The sequence below is a fragment of the Moschus berezovskii genome, chromosome 5, assembly GCF_049115385.1.
Source record: "Moschus berezovskii isolate FMDL1 chromosome 5, NW_MosBer_1.0, whole genome shotgun sequence".
Taxonomy (NCBI): Eukaryota; Metazoa; Chordata; class Mammalia; order Artiodactyla; family Moschidae; genus Moschus; species Moschus berezovskii.
In genome coordinates this window covers 37,132,308-37,151,649 of record NC_142464.1, presented here as the reverse complement: position 1 = coordinate 37,151,649, position 19,342 = coordinate 37,132,308, and the positions used below count along the sequence as shown (strand labels likewise).

The window sequence follows — 19,342 nt, the reverse complement described above, 5'->3', positions numbered from 1 at the left end:
TGCTGTGATTCATGGGGTCGCAAAGAGTCGGACACGACTGAGCGACTGAACTAAACTGAATCCTTCTCATTCAGATAGAAGTTAAAAAGAAAGGAAAAGGAAAAAAAAAACAACAGCAAAGGAGCGTGAAGAAGAGATGAAGCTTTGTATTTCCCATCCTTGAACCCAGGTCCTTGAAGAGTTCTAAGGTCCACATAATCTGGGGTCCTTCCTAGCTGACTGTATAACGTTAGCTATTTCTCTTACTCTCTGAGCTTAAATTTCATACTTTGTTGATTGGAGATTATAATTCTCGAATCCAGGGTGCACAACAGAATCTCCTGGGTTGTTTCATTTTTTCCTCCTTTTTCTTTCCTTCTCACCCCTTTCTCTCCCCAGGTGTCTCGGATTCAGCCTAGATTTGCTAATCACAGTCTTTGCCTGGGCTTGTGCAGAGATAGGGAGATGTAACTGGATGGGAGGTGGTGAAGTGTGCCTTGCTAAGGAGTGTGGGCGTTGCTGTGCAGCTGGTTGGGAGGCTGTGCAAGTTTTAAAGCAGTTTATTAGTGTCTCTGACAACAGTGAATGAAGGTGGGCAAAAGGTGTGCCATCAAACAGGTAAATATGTCTTTATTTTGTGAAATGTGTAACTTAAGGTAAATGTATTCGTTAGTAAATTGTATTTTGAAAAGAATAAAAGATGAAGTTGGTGAAGAGACTTGCCTTTTTTTTCAAGGATGGAATTATATTTCTAATTTGTCTCCAAATGAAAATTCATTCATTCTTTCTTTCACTCAGGAATGTTAATTGTGTGCCAGATACAAATTGTGTTACTCTCTCAGAAAATAATTTGGTCTTACTGAGCTGCTGCCTATATGTGGAATAATAGAAAGGGGTAATTTTGAATCTGGTGAAGAAAGACCTTTTAATTGCTAGATAAGAGCTATGTTAATTATCTCTGCCTCTCATTTATGTTTTCCTCACATATTGGTACTTAAAGGCAACTGTAATTTTTTAAAAAAATCACAATTATATTGACATTTTAAAAGAAAAATACTTGGTTTCATTATCAAGTACAGAAGAATGTACCACAGACTGCTTAATGTCACTTTTACAGGTTATTTATTTTTGTCCAGTCTCCAATTCCTGTTGAGCATTTGGAAATGGTTGCATTTCTTTTCCAGAAACCTTTTTGTTGGGGGGAAAACCAGTCTCATTTAGACTTTGACTTTACTATTTGCCATTACGTTTCTTTCCTCGTTGCCATTGAAATATTAGTTGGGATTCCCTTTATGGAATGTATTTTTACAGTAACACAGAGGCTTCTGAAGCTAGTTCAGCTTTCACTAGTAGTTGATAGAAGCGAGTACCTGATGTAGGCTTTCCACTCATTTTCTATTATAAGAGCCAGAGATCACAAAGGTTCTACTCAGATTCATGAAATTGTTATTGAACTAAGTGATGCCTAGAGATTTGACTTGATGGTTTAGTGGGGGAAAAAGGAGTTTTGAATTTGCAATCATGTCTCTAAGAGGCTTAGAGATTGCTAGATCTTCACCTTCATAAGTTCCTTACATGAATTTCTTAACCAGGACTCAATTTTCTCAGCTGCAAAATGGATGTGTTAATTCCTATGTGATAGAGTTGCTGAGGATAAAATGACTTCTGAAAACAAGTATCAGACTTAGTATTAAGTCTTAATAAATGTTATTTTTCTCAAATAGTTTTCCAGTATCCAAATAGAAGCATGAATAAGCACATCATATATTATAAAGCCAAAAAGCTCTTGTGTGTTTTGTTTATTTATTTATATTAAGCCTATTTTCAAGAGCAGTTTTAGAGTCACGGGAAAATTGAGGGGAAGGTATAGAGATTTCCCATATACTCCCTGTCCCTACAAGCATAACTTTTCCTCATTATCACCATCCCCCTCCAGAATTGTACATTGTTAAAATTGGTGAACCTACAATGATATAGTATAATCACTCAAAGTTTATACCTTATGTAACAATTTAGTCTTGGTGGTGGGTATGGGTAAGGACATTCTATGGGTATTCTATGAGTATGGACAGATGTATCCCATTTGCTGGGTATGGACAAATGTACCATCATTGTGGTATTTTCACTGTTATAAAAATCCTGTGAACTCTGCCTGTTCATACCTCTCCCGGGCAACCACTGATCTTTTTACCAACTCTGTAGTTTTGCTTCTTATAGGATATCATATAGTTGGAATCATACAGTATGTAACCTTTTCAGATTGGCTTCTTTCATTTAATAATATGTGTGTAAGTTTCCTCCACACTTTTTGAAGACTTGAGAACTCATTTGTTTTTTGCACTGAATAATAGCCTGTTTGCATATACTACAGGGTATCCATATACCTACTACTGAAAGACAGCTTGATTGCTTATGTAGTGTTTTATATATTTTTAAAGAATTTTATGAATTTTTGGCTGTGCTGGGTCTTTATTGCTGCATGGGCTTTTCTCTAATTGTAAAGAATGGGGGCTACTCTAGTTGTGGTGCGTAGGCTTCTCATTGCCATGCTTTCTCTTGTTGCGCAGCATGGGCTCAAGGGCACACAGGCTTCAGCCATCGTGATGTGTGGGCTCAGTAGTTGCTGCTTTCAGGCTCACTTGCTCCGCAGCATGTGGGACCCTCCTGGATCAGGAGTCAAACTTGTGTCTCCTGCATTGGCAGGTGGATTCTTTACCACTGAGCCACCAGGGAAGCCCTAATGTTTTACATTCTTACTTGAGTCCTTTTTTTCTTAGTCATTTGAGAGGGTTTTAAATAGTACAAATTTAAGTATAATAAATACAGTTAATTGTATTTTACTTTGTAATTCATTGTTCTTACATTTTCCTTAAAGTTATTCTGAGAATTTAGAATATTACAAATGCAAAGTGAAACAGCATTGTATAACATAGACTCCAGCCAGCTGATTTTGAAAACTATACTGAGTTCTTATCCCACCCTTTATTCAATATTCCTTGCTTCTCCATTATAACGGGCTCTAACATCTTGTGTTTGTAAGAATTTTTCTATTTCTAGGATACGTTTATGTCCATTAATGAATTCAACCCCATGACAGCTCTATTTTAAGCTCTTCTTTCTGCCTTTGGTTTAGGTCTTATCCATTGCTGCTATCTTCTTGATGTTGATTGAGCCTTCAGTCCTTTGTTGCTTGATTTTTTTTGTTCCTCTGGAGAAGAGAGTCCCTTGTAATATACTGCTGGTACAGTTACACAGTTCATTCTTGTAATATAATATTGGGAGGCTCAGCTCTTTGGAACAGTGATGTATACACTGTGCTTTTCAGGAACATTCAGTGGCTTTTCTCTCCGATTCAGAGCATAGAGATCAAATGGGAAATAGTTAACTAAGTATCTTTATCCTTTTTCTTTACTCTTTATCAAACCTAAGTGGTTTACTCCTTGGGTCCCAGAATAAAACTTGCTTATTACCTTGTCTTTTCATTGCCGATTCCATGTCTGAGTGAAAAGAGTGAGACTGACTATATTTCAGATTTTGATTGTTCAACTGTGCAACTTGGGCTAAATTATTAAACTTTATACCTATACAATGCAGATCATTATGGCTGCCACACGTGGCTGCTCAGATGGTGCACTCAGATGGCACAGCTCGGGGGACTCTGTTCATATAGATTAAATATTTGGAATGCCCCACATCCTTTGAAGGATTGTTATGAGAATTATATGAGCTCGTAAAGAGAGTAGTATTACATGATGATAAAGAGTCTGGATTTCAGAGCTCCAATTCCTGGGATCATAACTAAGCCCTTCCACTTATTCGCCATATGATCTTGGGAAAATCGTTTAACCTTTTCTGTGCCTCACTTCTCATTTAAGATGGAAACAGCAGTGACTCTCTCACAGGGATATTTTGAAAATTTAATGTATTAATATTAAAAAAACCCACACACTTAGAATAGTTCCTGGCATATACAGATAGTTCCTGGCATGTACTGAACTCCTAGTATGTTTTAGCTGTTTTTCTAACTATGTGAAAGTTATTTACTGTCATGTTGATGCTCTTTAACTGTTAGCTCCTTATATAAGGCTTACTTTTCACATTTATGGTCCTTCTCCCTTAGGTCTTTTCTAACTCTTATACTCTGATTATCTTTTCTTCTTTAGAATTATACACAGTAGCAATTACAGTAGGTGTGTGATTTAGCTTTGAACTTGTGCTGTATTATAGTATGTGTTTTTCTATAAGGCCAGGATCCTCATGTGTATCTTTAAAGTGTTCTCAGGTTTTATCAGCTTCTGCCTCGCCTGAAATGGTGTTGGTGGAAAAGGATCCACTGTTGCTCTCTGCTCTGTAGGGAGCTCTCTGCTCTCCTGAGAGTCTGAGGCTTGAGAATCAGAAAAGACAGTAGAAGTGATATACTCATGGTCTCCTCATTTTTAAGGCTTTTATAATCCATTTGATGATTTAATTTTGCATGCTTGACAGTGAACAATTGCAATGTAATTAAATTGTGTGATATATGTTCAGACTAACAGAAAGCAGTAGGAGTTGAGAAGAAAGCTGTGTCTGTAAGAGCTGGGTTAGTGAGAAGAGGTTTCCTGTGGGGTGCAGCTGAAATGGAGTTGTGTGAATTGATTGAGCTGAACTAGATCTTCAGACAGTACGGATAATGTTAATATTTACATTGATACTGATAGGTGGTGGTTTAGTCACTAAGTCGTGTCTGACTCTTGGAACCCCATAGACTATAGCCCGCCACGCTCTTCTGTCCGTGGATTTCCCAGGCAGGAATACTGAACTGGGTTTCTGTTTCCTTCTCTGGGGGATTTTCCTGACCCAGGGATTGAACCCTCATCTCTTGCATTGCAGGCAGTTTCTTTACCAACTCAGCCACTAATAGCTAATATGTGCTAATATTAATCCAAAAAGTAAACATTAACACAGCTTGCTATGCTAGACATTGTTCTTAGTGTTTTACACAGTTTTACACATTTAATTCTTACAATAAATCTATGAAGCAGGTACTACTATTATTCCTATGGTAAAAATAAAGAACTTGATATGACCAATACATTTATTGAGTTGTGATCATGATTATGAATTTTACTTTATTTCACAATAAATGAAAGCCTTTAGAGTTTTTTGAATGCAAACATTTTGAAATTATGTTCCATCATGTTTTCTTTCATCACTCCATGTAATCTTTCTTTTTATTTATTTCTTTTTAAATGAAAGTTGTTTTTATGTTAGCTCCCTCCTGATAAAAACATAATATAATTATCAACAACAACACAAAAAGATAAAAGGCTTTCCTGGTTTGGAATGTGGGGTAGCTTATTTTATAATTTTATAGCTTCTTTTATAGTTTAGGTCAGCACATCAGATTTTAATGGTTTCTTATTTGTCTGATTGAAAACAACTGGTAAAGCTCATCTCTATCAAGATGAAACAGTATTGCATTTACAAAATATTTATGGTGGTGGAGTTCTGGATTTAATTTCGAGATACTTGGGTGCCAGTAACAGACGAGAATTTGCTTTATAACAACTTTGATGGACTTAGTGTACTCCTGTCTAACTTTATAACATCAATTGTGGATTATTGGCAAATCCCATCAGTGGTTTTCTGGACAGGCTTTTGGTGGAAATAGGCTTTGATTTTTATTGTGTTATTTAACGGAAAAAAATTGAAATTAATCTGTCATTTTTTTATTTATCAAAGAGTCTGTCTTGGTTTCAGTTTGTAACTGCATCTGTAATCTCATCTTCTATGAGGCTTAGGCTATATTCCTTGTGATGTCGAAGAAAATAGTTTCTAATAGAAATATAAATCATTTAAGAGGTTGCTGAAGATGAACAGACTTGAATGTGATTTCAAAAAAAAAGTCTCCAAGTGTGGGTTGTTGTGTTGAAGTGCACAGCGTCCAATTGTTACTGGTCTATTCATTTGCCAAAGGAACAGAAATAATCTGTAGGACAAGTGTTTGTTGTTGAGTCCCCAGGTAATTGGGGCCATATTTCATGTGGGTGTTTACCTTTCTTACTTTATTCTCATTCACAGATCTTGCTGTGGCTTAGTGTTAACAACCCTGTGTTTGAGCATAGCTGTGAAACTCGACGCCTCACACAGGAGGCCTGCACCTATGGCACCATAGAAGCTGTGATTATAAAGTGTGAGACTGGTTTCCACTTTATGGACAGACTGTGACCATGCTGTCTGCCTCTGTTGTGTGGTTTTTTTCTTTTGCAGTATGTGGGTGGGAATGTATGTAGGAATTCTTTGTGGCTCTTCTCTCTCCACACCCGCCTACCCCCCACCCCCCCACACACCACAAGACTTCAGGATGTTTAAATAAACATTTGTCCTTCTGTTTTTCTTGTCCTGCACCCGCCCCACTGCCCTGTTGTCTTCACTGCAAATGTAGATGGAAAACATTTTCCTTTGACCTACCTTTTCTATATTACTTTAGTTCATCACAAGGATGCTTCATAGATGATATTGTGATCATTCATTTTTTTACTCAAGTCTAGGCAGGATCACGTAACTTCAGTTAGTGTATTAAAGTATTTAATCAACTCTAAGATATAAGATCAGAGAAGGCAATGGCAAGCCACTCCAGTACTCTTGCCTAGAAGATCCCATGGATGGAGCAGCCTGGTAGGCTGCAGTCCGTGGGGTCGCTAAGGGTCGGACACAACTGAGCGACTTCACTTTCACACATTGGAGAAGGAAATGGCAACCCACTCCAGTGTTCTTGCCTGGAGAATCCCAGGGACGGGGGAGCCTGGTGGGTTCCGCCTAGGGGGTCACACAGTCGGACACGACTGAAGTGACTTAGCAGCAGCAAGATATAAGATACAATCTGATTTCAGAGATGTAATAGTGTGAAAACATGCTTATAGTGGTGGTGAAGTGTTACTGATTTAAGTTGTACCTTTTCCAGGATGTCACAATGGAAAAAAAAATGCAGGCAGTTTTATCAGTGAAAAGTGGTAACTTTTATTGGGCCCTGACTACTGTAGGTTATCACTCATATTTGATATGAATTAAGCATAATATGAACAGAACCAAGATAAACATATGTGTGCCAAATTCCACTTTTTGACCACTTTTAAAAACAACTCTCTTAAATATACCATTATTAATTATGGAACCTGATTATTAAATATGTTCTTAAAATGCTTATGAAAGAAAAAAGAAAAGGAATAAAAGAAGCTTTCCACTTCTCAGTCTATCAATTCGTCATTCATTAGCATTCTACTGAAAAAATCTGTACTAGTGGTCATGACATTATCATTCACACTTGATCAGTAAAACATGGTGTTTAATACCATGAGCTTCAGAGGAAAGTAGGCGTATGCTCTGCTTTGTCCTGGGATCTACTTTGAAACCTTGAGCAAATTGCTTTTTTCTTTCATTTTTCTCAAATAAGAACCATACTTAACACATCAAGCTGTGTTGAGGATTAAATTATTAATATAAGGACACTTTCCACCTTGTCCGTACATATGACTGAGATGTTAGTGTGCTAGGGTGGCTGTAACTGTGTACCACAGACTGAGTGACTTAACAACAGAAGTTGATTTTCTCAGTTTTGGAGGCTTCAAGTTCAAGGTTAGGGTGCAGGCGTCAGAGGCCTTTCTGCTGGGCTTGAGGATGGCTGCCTTCTTGCTACCTCTTCCCATAGTCATCCCCTTGTGGGCACACATTCATGGTGTCCTCCCTGTGTCCTGATCTCTCCTCCTCTTAAGGACAACAGCCTAGCAGCTGTCAGCAATCCTAACAATCTATTTGTAATTTAATTACTTCTTTAGCGGCCCTATCTCCAAATATAGTCATATTCTCAGGTATTTGGGGCTACGGACTCTGAACCTGGGGTGACTGCAGTTCAGACCGTAACAGCAACTCCACAGGATCAGTTATTATTCAGAAATGATTACTGCTTATGTGAGGATTCTCAGGCTGTGTCTGGTGTCAGAAAGAGAGTAGTAGTGTAGTGAAATGAGAGTCCTTGTCCCAGGTTAGCATGGTCAGCATAGGTCTCCTGAGAACCTTGGAGTTTTCCCTGGTGGTGAGGATGGTAGTTCAAGTTTAAGCAAAAGAATCAGTAGTGATAAATGAGGTTTAAAATGCTAAATTTGGAATGAACACCGTATGGTTGGAAAAAATGTGAGAAAGTCAATTTGGCAGGGAAAGAGCATCGCATTGGGAAGTCATGAGAGGTTAAGTGTCTATAAGAAAAGGAGAGACCAGCTTTTACAGTTGCTCGAAAACCAGGCTGGATTTGTAAACTCATGTTAAAGACTATTGAACTGTAGTATGACATAAAAAGAATTTTAAGAGGGTCAGAAAATTTTTTTTTTTTCACTATACAGATTTCTGTATATTTTTAATACATGAAACGATCATATATTTTACATATTATTCATGTGTTTAAATACATTTGAAAGCGTTTGCAGTCTTGCAATGCATGGTAATAGTAGGTAGTCAGCAGTCTCATAAGACATGTGGTGTGCGTGTGTATACTCAGCCGCTCAGTCATGTCCGGCTCTTGTGACCCCATGGACTGTAGCCCACCAGGCTCCTCTGTCCATGAGATTTCCCAGGTGAGAATACTGGAGTAAGTTGCCATTTCATTCATTAAAACACATGGAGCACCCTGAAATAATGTGTTCAGTTCCTCTGCTCTCCTCCATCTCTGTGAGAAAATGTGAGGTTTAAGGATCCTTTGTAGACAAATTGTATTGGACTTGTGGATAATCCCGGAGAGAGTTTGTAAGCATTTTATGGAGACTCTTGCAAGTCGAATATTCCTTTGGATTATTAAAATGTCTCTTCTCACCTTTCTTTTAAATATTTTTTACTAATATTATTGTTTTAGCCACATGTCTTTATAAGGATAGCATTCTTTCTTGAAATGTAATATAAAATTTCATTACAAAATGCTCACTTGGGTTCCATTTCATAAAGTTAATTTACTTCACAGAGCTTTGGAAATGCTTTGTCTCATGGAGTTTTTGATCTTTGATTAAAATGTCAGGTAATAAAAATATTATGTGAATTGAGATATATCTGAAATCAAATCTAGGGTAGAGAATATGACTTTAGTTACAACATGGAAAGTTTTGTGCATTAGTTATTATTTTTGAAATCCCCTTAAAAGTGAAAAATAAAGAAGTCAGTGTGATAATCTAAAAATTAGTTTTCAGAGATTCAGATGTTAATTGAATTGTCTGCATGTTTTCAGTGTCAGAGCAGAAGTTTAATAGCTCTTGACTTATTGTTTAAATTGAGAGTTGGTAGTGACACATCTTGAATTATTGCATTGTCCTGGGGACCTCTTAACTTATAGAAATTGTCTGGGATGCTAAATTTTTATCTCTTTTTGCTAATATGAAGGACCAGGAACTTTGCAGATCTTTTTGTTTAATGAGGAAATTTTAGTTGTAAGTCATCTTAAGGAAAATGAAATTATATCTCAATAATAGGAAATAATATGTCCGCATTACCAGTTCTGAGGGAATTATCTCCTCATTAGAGCTGTAGTACTAAGACTTCTGGGTTTCCCTGGGAACTCAGCTGGCAGAGAATCTGCATGCAATGCAGGAGACCCTGGTTCGATTCCTGGGTCAGCACGATCCCCTAGAGAAGGGATAAGCTACCCACTCCAGTATTCTTGGGCTTCCCTGGTGGCTCAATCAGTAAAGAATCCACCTGCAGTACAGGAGACCTGGGTTCAATCCCTGGGTTGGCAAGATCCCTTAGAGGAGGGCATGGCAACGCACTCCAGTGTTCTTGCCTGGAGAATCCCCCTGGACAGAGGAGCCTGGTGGGCTATAGCCCATGGGGTCTCAAAGAGTCAGACACGACTGAGAAACAAGCACGTTGAGACTCTTGCTTATCTAAACGTAATTTCATAGCATAAGTCTCCTGTATGTGATACCCTTTAAGAGATCATTATGGACATTGTTATTTTTCCTGTGACTTGTGTCAGTGAACCATTTTCAGAGGCAGCTTGAGTCAGTAAGGTCAAGCCTGTTATATATCCACGTGCTTTAGGAATCAGTGATAGTAACGTTAGAGCATAAAAAGAGAAAAACTTTTGGGCATTCTGAGGCAAATTAGGTCTAAGGGGATGCTTTAATTTAAAAAACAAAAGCACTACTGTTTCTATCCAGAAAACCAAATATCTTGGAGTTAAACATGGAAAATGTTTATAGTGTTGTATAGTTTTATTACTTCAGACAGAAGGAAAAGAGTTTATTGAGTAACCTTCAGCCAATAAGAAATTTTATACAGGCCAACAATCAAGAGGTGAACAAAAAATACTTTCTGGTTTAGGGAGAATGAGTAATAAAGGCATAAGACCTTAGCTGTTCGCTTTGAAACAAGTGCAGTCTTTCTGGTTTGTTTTTTTTTTAACAGTAGACAGCTAGCAAGTAGAAAGGCTTTGTGACTTAAAGAATGGCTCTCAAAGTGTAGGTTGTGCCCTTTTTTACTCTTCTTCTTCCCTTCAGTTCAGTTCAGTTCAGTCGCTCAGTCGTGTCCGACTCTTTGCTACCCCATGAATCACAGCACGCCAGACCTCCCTGTCCATCACCAACTCCCGGAGTTCACTCAAACTCATGTCCATCGAGTTGGTGATGCCATCCAGCCATCTCGTTCTCTGTCGTCCCCTTCTCCTCCCGCCCCCAATCCTTCCCAGCATCAGTCTTTTCCAGTGAGTCAACTTGTCGCATGAGGTGGCCAAAGTATTGCAGTTTCAGCTTTAGCATCAGTCCTTCCAATGAACACCCAGGACTGATCTCCTTTAGAATGGACCGGTTTGATCTCCTTGCAGTCCAAGGGACTCTCAAGAGTCTTCTCCAGAACCACAGTTCGAAAGCATCAATTTTTCAGTGCTCTTTTACTCCTAGAGCCAAGTGAGCTATGTTCTGCTGGTCAAATATAGTCCACTGCCTGTTTTGTAAATAAAGTTTTATTGGAGCACAGCCATGCCCACTTGCTTACACATTGTCTGTGGCTGGCCATGGCTGCTCTCCTGTTACTGTGGCAGAGTTAAGTAGCTATGTTAGAGACCATGTGGCCCTGAAAGCCTAAAACTTTTATGATATGCCACTTTATAGAAAAAAAATTAACCAATCTTATCTCTTGATTGACTTCATTTTTTTTTTCCTTTGCAAATGTCTCTTTCACTCATTTTTCCCCTATATTTATATAGGTCCATTACCAGGCTGAACATTTTTAGCTCATGTTTGAACTCCTTTAGCTGTCTTGTTTTAAGTGTTCTTAAATCGCTTTTAATTCTATCATTTATTCATTCTGATATGCCATAACATGGCAAGCTTTCCTAGACATATTTCCATTATGTCACTCCTCTGATGGAAAACTTTCAATGACTTCCTCTTTTCTACAGCATCAGGTCATAAAATTTTTGCTTTTCTTTTATGATTCCTTATATTCTTTCCCTATCCTGGCATGACAGCATTATTCTTTTATTCATTTGTTAATCATTTAACAAACTTTTAAAATACCAACCTGTGCTAGGAAACCTAAAATGAATCCACAGTTCTAGTGATCCTTTGTATAGCAGCTTCTAATCACTCTTGTAGCCACTCGTCTTCCCTGTTCTGGTCTGTTATCTTTCTTAGTGCTTTCTGGGGAGTTTTCTGGAATGCAGTTTTGAATATGTCACGCTCCTGATTACAGCCTTCAGTGACCCACATCCCCTGCATGGCAGCATGTGCAGATTAAATCTCAGTTTGTAGTGTAGAATATAAGGCTTTACCTGGTTTGGCTCTTGCATATTTTTTGTAATTCTAGTTTTCCTTTGAGACGACCTTATACTCTTTCCTTGAGAGCTTGCCCTTTTTAAAATTTCTGCCCAATTTCTGTTCCTTTTGCTCATACGGTATAGCTGTCTGAAGAATCCTTTCTCCCTCTTTCCTTCCAGCCCTTTTCTGCAATAACAACATGTCCTTATTAAGTCTTCCTAGATGAAGCACGAACGACACCTTCATCAGAGGTGTCCCTGCCCCCTCCAGCTGAGCTCATCTCTGCCTCCTCTATGTTAATAGAGCCTTGTACATACTTACTATTGAGCACTTAGAATTGTCAGAGTTGCTGGTTCAAACAGTCATTTCACCTCTACTACACAGTGACTCCTTAGATTAAAGTTTCCTGATCACATGTTCCCCTTGGTTCTTGCAGCTTTCCCTCATGACCATCATCATAGTTGTGTGTTACATTTCTTTATATCGTTATTGGATTAATGTCCTCATTCAGCACTTACCCCACCCCCGGCCAGGTCGGCGGCTTTGTGCTCATCATTTCATTTCCCAGTGTAGAGCTAAGCACCTGGCATACCACGTGCTCTCAATACCTGGTTGTTGAGTAAGTATTATAGTTTAATTTGTTGAGGGCAAAAGACTGTTTTTCCTTTTGCGTTTGTGTCTGTGTCACATAGCACAGAACTGAACAATGTTAATCACTAATGAAGCCTTGAAGAGTACTTAAAGAAAAAAGAGAAACTGTTCTTCAAATAAATCTTAACAGAATTTCAACATATAAAAGAGATAAAATCAGAAGTACCATGTTTGAATACCCTCCCCCTGGCTCCTCACTGGGCTCCTGAGGGAACTTCCCAGAGTCCCTTGGCCTCTCCTCAGGAATGATGGTTGGGAAACCACTGCTAGAGTGGAAATAACATTTTCTAAAATAGCAGGTGTGCAGTGTTTTTCATCAAGTTCTGGCTGTCCCCGTGTGTCTGGGCAAATTGTTTAACTACTCTGGGACTTGGTTGTCTTTGAAATGAGAGGTTTGAACTAAAGTTCTTGGTGTATCTTTCTAGCTGTGTAAGTGTATTTAAAAGTGCATGTTTTTTTCTGGCTTCATTGTATATCTAAATGGTCCTCATTTAGATATACATATTCTCTTATTTGCCCTTTTTAAAATTTCTGCCCAATTTCTGTTCCTTTTGCTCATACAGTATAACTGTCTGAAGAATCCTTCTTTCTCTCTATATTCTGCCAGCCCTTTTCTGCAATAATAACATTGGAGCGTGCTTTTCTTTGCCTTGCCCTAGTGCTAAATTTCTCTCAAGACCATGCCAACTTTCAACTCATCTAAGAAGTACTCCCCAGCTACTCCTTTGCTTAATACACTTGTCACATTCATTGTCCACAGAGAACATAAGCTAGAACCTAACATACAGAGTTTTCCCAGTACAGAGTTTCCATGCCAGAATGTGTTTTAGCAGGTAGATTGGCCAGACACCCATTTTGCTTACCTTAAACAACCTAATATTGTTTCAAGATATTAAGGCATGTTCTTTCCATATGTATGTTATTTACTTTCTGATAAATATATTAATATATACATTTTATTGGAACACTGTAAAGTTTCTTCTATTGATCATTTATCTCTGTTAGCTTTATCTGCTTGATTGCACAGACCTCACATTCCTATGTGTATCTTATCATTTACTATTGTTGATTGATCTTTTGAAAATTAAACCCCTATTTAGTTGTTCAAGTTAGAAAAAATAGAGGGAGATATACTTTGAATATTATTTAGTGAGACTGGAATTCAAATGAGGTTGTATTTACTTATACAAGAGTTGGACCATAAAGAAAGCTGAGTACCAAAGAATTGATGCTTTTGAACTGTGGTGTTGGAGAAGGCTCTTGAAGTCCCCTGGACAACAAGGAGATCAAATCAGTCAAACCTAAAGAAAATCAGTCCTGACTATTCATTTGAAGGACTGATGCTGAAGCTGAAGCTCCAATACTTTGGCTACCTGATGCAAAGAATTGACTTGTTGGAAAACACCCTGATGCTGGGAAAGATTGAAGGCAGGAGGATAAGGGGATGACACAGGATGAGATGGTTGGATGGCATCACCGACTCAATGGACATGAGTTTGAGCAAGCTTTAGGAGTTGGTGGTGGACAAGCTTTAGGAGTCTGGTGTGCTACAGTCCATGGGGGTTACAAGAGGACTGTGAAAAAAAAAAGTTGGACATGACAATAAAAGAAAAAGAGTCAGACAGGACTGAGCGACTGAACTGGTACAAGAGAGACAAACCATTAAAATCATCTCTATTATTCATTAGTAAAAGAGCAGAACAGAAGAGAGACAAGTTTTGCTCTCAGATCTGAATTTGAATTGGAGCTCTCTATGCCTTTAGGCAAAATAAAACCTCTCTGACTTTAGATTCCTTTATTTAAATGGGGTAATGCCTTCTCAGGGTTGTTGTTAGGATTAGAGCTAAAGCCATGTCTAAAGCCTATCACGTAGTAGACATCCCACCAAAGTTAACTGTTCATGGTATTTCTTATCACTGGAGAAATCTGAGATAAGCTCCCTATAGTCAAAGAAAAAGATCCAGGTTTTTGATAGGGCCCATGCACATCCATTTATTTTCTGGCCTGGGTTATGTAAGAGATTTTAGATTGAAGTTAAGAGCTTTTTTTCTTTTTCCCCTTCAGGCAGATTTTCTCTTGGTTTAAAGCTGCGGAAAGAAATTGGAGAAAATAAGGAGAATTGGTAACTTTCATGAAAGTAACTTTCATGTTCATATTTTGTGGGACTGATTTTTATCTTCTGAATTTACTTAGTGGTACACTGAATGTCTTTCAAAGAAATGTAATCTGTTTTAGACTAAAAGAGTAAATTGTGCCTGTGTTCTCATGTTTACATATACGCAGAGGAGCATTGATACGATGACACTCTTTAGGCACTCAAGAGCCCTGAACAGTATTTAGAGCAATGACCCTGTGATCATTGATGAAGCATTTGTGGACAAACATTGGAAAGCAGGTTCACTGGCACATAGGGAAAGTGTGAACCAGCAAAGCACTTAGAATGGACATACGACCACACAGTTGTAGAAAACAGATTTTGAATTTTTCAACACAATGTCTTGGCTTTGGACTCCCTTAGTTTAAATATTGACTTTTAAAATGAGTTGAAAGTTGATATATGCCACTTTGCAATATCTTTCTCGGCACACTATGTTAAGTGGCAGTAACATAGCCTTGATGAATAACTAGTTCTGTGTTGTTCCTGATTTACAGCCCTGGTAATTTTTCTTGTTCTGGGAATACATTGCATGAGAACATATGTTGAAGTTAAAATTAGCTTTAAACCTATCTAAGTAAAAGTGAGAGTTCTTCTCATATAACCAACTTAAAAATATTTAAATTTAAAAATAGTGTTTCAATATATAGATTTAATTCTTTTTCTCAGAGAAATTATCAAAAGAATAAAATATATAAGCATAGAAACAAAAATAGAACTAAGAGTAGTAGGCAGACACTTTACCATCTGAGCTACAGGAAAGCCCTAGAAGAAAATAGAACACTTAAATACCCTTGGGAAAAACAATGTAAAAATTTGCCATAAGAAAAACAGGCGTATGTCTTCTTACTCAAAGGTAAAAATATACTGTAATGAAAAAATGCAAACTTCTTAATTGGCTACAGTGTTTTCGTTTTTTTTTTTAACAATGAATAATTCTTTTAAGTCATGAACTCTGTATAATGAGCTAAATGGAAAATCTCCCTGTAATTGGGTAATTCCAGAACCTTCACTTGGCTGTGTATATTTGGCATAAATATTCTCAAGAGAGTTTATGACTTAATTGTCATGCCTAAGAAATACTTGCATTTTGTTAGATTTAACTTAAAGTACAATTAAGAGTTGAAAACCTAAAGTTCGATGACTCCATTCAGATTATGTGCAGTCATTGAAAAATACTTTACTTGCTAAGTCTATACTGAAAAATTTTCATGAGCACAACCAGCTGTATCCTAAGAGATAGTGCGGGAAAGTTTAAGGAGAGTTTCTAGAAGTTCCATGAAGGGAATGAGGGCCCTTGGAGACATATTAGTCAGTCTGTAATAAAGAAATTATTTTATCTTGGGAGGTGACAAAAAGAGGCAGAAACTAAGCATGTGAGATATTTTTATATAATACTGATGTGTAGGGAGGAGATAAGAATTCATGATAAAACTTCAAAAGTTAGGTTATATTCAAACCCTGTTAGTTTATAGAAAAATAAAACCATTGAATTAAGGGATAATTTCCTCTTTTGACCTAGAATAAGCCCTTCTAGACTTTTTGTGAAGTCTTCAACCCTGTTAAGTAGACATACACATACCTTTAACTTCTTTCTTAGGTTTAATGATTAATGTAATTTGAATTGAGAAGACTGCCTAGAATCAGCAGTTCAGAAAGTAGGAAGTATTATAAATGCAACATTCTCATTACAGAGTATGGACAGCAGTCACATTTATTGTAAAGTGGCTTTCTGTAATAGAAAATAGAAAAAATTCCATTTTTATTAACTTATAGAACAGATAGCTTTAATTTACACGTGTTTTGTCCATGTGAAACAGATTAATTTTCCTTTGGCCATTTCATAAAATAATAAGAACATTAAAAAGTCTGATTGTGGTACTCTGACAACTCAAAAAAGATCTGAAATTTTATTAGAGAACATGAGATAACACACATGACCATATTCGTTATCTCATTTGGAGGGTATCTCCATAAAGGCAGTGATAATGACATTTTAGTGGTTTGATTAATTTCCCTATTAGCTGTCCAAATATAAACTGTACTTGTAACTTTACATTCAGAGAGATTTTGTTTCTTTTCCTTTTTGTCCTCTTTGGACTTTCCTGGCATCTGTCCAGATGCTATTACTTAATAATATTTGTATGGCTTATATTCTGTTCAGAAAGATGTAGCTAAAGACCAAAGTGATCATACCTTGATAGTAGCAGTGGCTCCACAGGCGCCATGTCTCCCTCATTGCTTATGCAAGGTCTCACTGAGCCTCCACAGAGGAACGTTATAATGCTCAGCTCTGGGATGTGGTGAGTACTTAATTTAAATAAAAAAAAAAGCAAGTTTAAGAATGCTGTTTTTCATGGACTGCACATTACATGAGAAAATGAAAATGCTATGTTGAGTTCTGGGACAAATTTTAGCATTTATTTAAAAATTAGATATTCTATATTTTTTGGACTGAGAAATGTCAGAAAACTTACACTGCCAATTTAGACACTGAAATGTTAGGAGGATCATTTGAGAAGCGGCAACCTCAAAGTAATTTTATACTCCTTGAGTTACTTTTCACTTTGATCCTTACTCTGACACTTGAAGGCAGCTCATGGAGTTGGGCAGGTGGCAGGCACAGAGCCATGGACCTCTGGTGTTTGAGACAACTCGAGAATCCATCCTGTGCTATGTCAGTGAGAATTGAAGATCTTCTTGATTAGTGAGTTTTACCACTGGCACCATTATATTCTTGTACCCTTGATCCATGTTCTAAAGTAATTAGGTCTTATTCCTGGAGATCCACCTTCCCTCACTACTCCATTATCTACTGTCAAATGTCTCTCATGTTCTACAGGTTCTATCCAGCTTCACTCATACTTGTTTTGTGGATTTTCTAGCAGTTTTTTTGGCAACCATAGTTCATCCCTATATCTCAGATCGTCTTGATCAGCTACATTCCACCCATCCCTGTGACTACATTCTAACACTGAGAGAAATGCTTGTATAGAAGCCTACAGTTGCCAGGCTAGTAAGATACTAAAGAATCTGCCTGCAGTGTGGAAGACCCAGATTTGATCCCTGGGTCAGGAAGATCCCCTGGAAAAGGGAATGGCTACCCACTCTAGTATTGCCTGGAGAATCCCATGGACAGAAGAACCTGTCAGGCTATAGTCCATGGAGTCACAAAGAGTTGGACACGACTGAGCAAGTAACACACACACACACACACACAGACTAGGCTGTTCATTCTATTTCGAACCTGAAGGACTTTATTTTGACATTGGGTAATACCCTCAGAAAACTTGTAGCCCATCACAAAGCATTCCCCTGCCCCATGTTTTATCCTAACAAAATTTTGATTACTTTAAAAACATTTGGATTTCAGACTTAAGAGCCTGTGTTCTTACTGCAATAACAGAATCAAAGAATAGAAATCTTCCTTCTCTGATTTAGTTTCCTCCTCACCAACATGATATTTCACATTGAAATCTTTTAATTGTTTATTCTTATTATCTACCCACTACAATGTGAGATCCACTTAGGGAATTCTGTCTGCTTTTTTCCCCCTCTGTGTCTTCAGTTCTTTTAATAGAGCCTGGTGTGCAGTACATGCCCAGTAAATATTTGTAGACTGAAATTCTAACTTTTTCAAATAATTATGTATTTAAGTTTAGAAGTCTGCTAAAGAGTTAATGTTTACTATGCTTTGATTGCCTTGCGGTTTTTTAAGGAATAAAAGTGATCCTTTCATGAAGTTTTAAATGTTTGCTATATTTCTCAATGTCTCAACATTTACTATGCTTAAGAACTCTAATTAGAGATTAACTTTTTAGTTACTTGGAAGCCTAGAATTATGTTTTTGTTATATACTTGTTTTATATCTTATAGCCTTTTACATTTTTTTTTGTCTCTTGTAAACCCATTAAAATAAGCCAAATATATTCATTGATCCTAAGACATACAGTATTAACATATTTTATGATCACTGAATTTGGGATATGGTTTAATGTCGTCATATGACAATCACAGCATTTGTTTTTGTTTTTTCTTTTCCTTCAGTCAGTTAGTTCAGTCAGTTCAGTCACTCAGTCGTGTCCGACTCCTTGCGACCCCATGAATCACAGCACGCCAGGCCTCCCTGTCCATCACCAACTCCCGGAGTTCACTCAAACTCATGTCCATCAAGTCGGTGAGGCCATCCAGCCATCTCATTCTCTGTCGTCCCCTTCTCCCGCCCCCAACCTTTCCCAGCATCAGTCTTTTCCAGTGAGTCAACTCGACGCATGAGGTGGCCAAAGTATTGGAGTTTCAGCTTTAGCATCAGTCCTTCCAATGAACATCCAGGATTGATCTCCTTTAGAATGGACTGGTTGGATCTCCTTGCAGTCCAAGGGACTCTCAAGAGTCTTCTCCAACACCACAGTTCAAAAGCATCAATTCTTCGGCGATCAGCTTTCTTCACAGTCCAACTCTCACATCCATACATGACCACGGGAAAAACCATTGCCTTGACTAGACGGACCTTTGTTGGCAAAGTAATGTCTCTGCTTTTCAATATACTATCAAGGTTGGTCATAACTTTCCTTCCAAGGAGTAAGCGTCTTTTAATTTCCTGGCTGCAGTCAGCATCTGCAGTGATTTTGGAGCCCCCCAAAATAAAGTCTTGACACTGTTTCCACTGTTTTTCCATCTATTTCCCATGAAGTGATGGGACCAGATGCCATGATCTTCGTTTTCTGAATGTTGAGCTTCAAGCCAACCTTTTCACTCTCCTCTTTCACTTTCATCAAGAGGC

At 37.8% G+C, this 19,342-nt stretch overlaps 1 protein-coding gene across 3 annotated transcripts in view; it reads left to right on the top strand.

Annotated features, from left to right (window-relative positions):
* The window catches only part of BMPR1B (bone morphogenetic protein receptor type 1B), a 228,708-nt gene that overhangs the window by 11,943 nt on the left and 197,423 nt on the right, over positions 1-19,342 (top strand). Inside the window, exon 2 of one of the 3 annotated variants that reach the window (XM_088836219.1) lies at positions 14,469-14,526. The exons of the other annotated variants lie outside the window; for them this stretch is intronic. The gene's annotated coding sequence lies outside the window, so the exon portion shown is untranslated. The remainder of the gene's footprint in view (positions 1-14,468; positions 14,527-19,342) is intronic. 3 annotated transcript variants of the gene reach the window in all.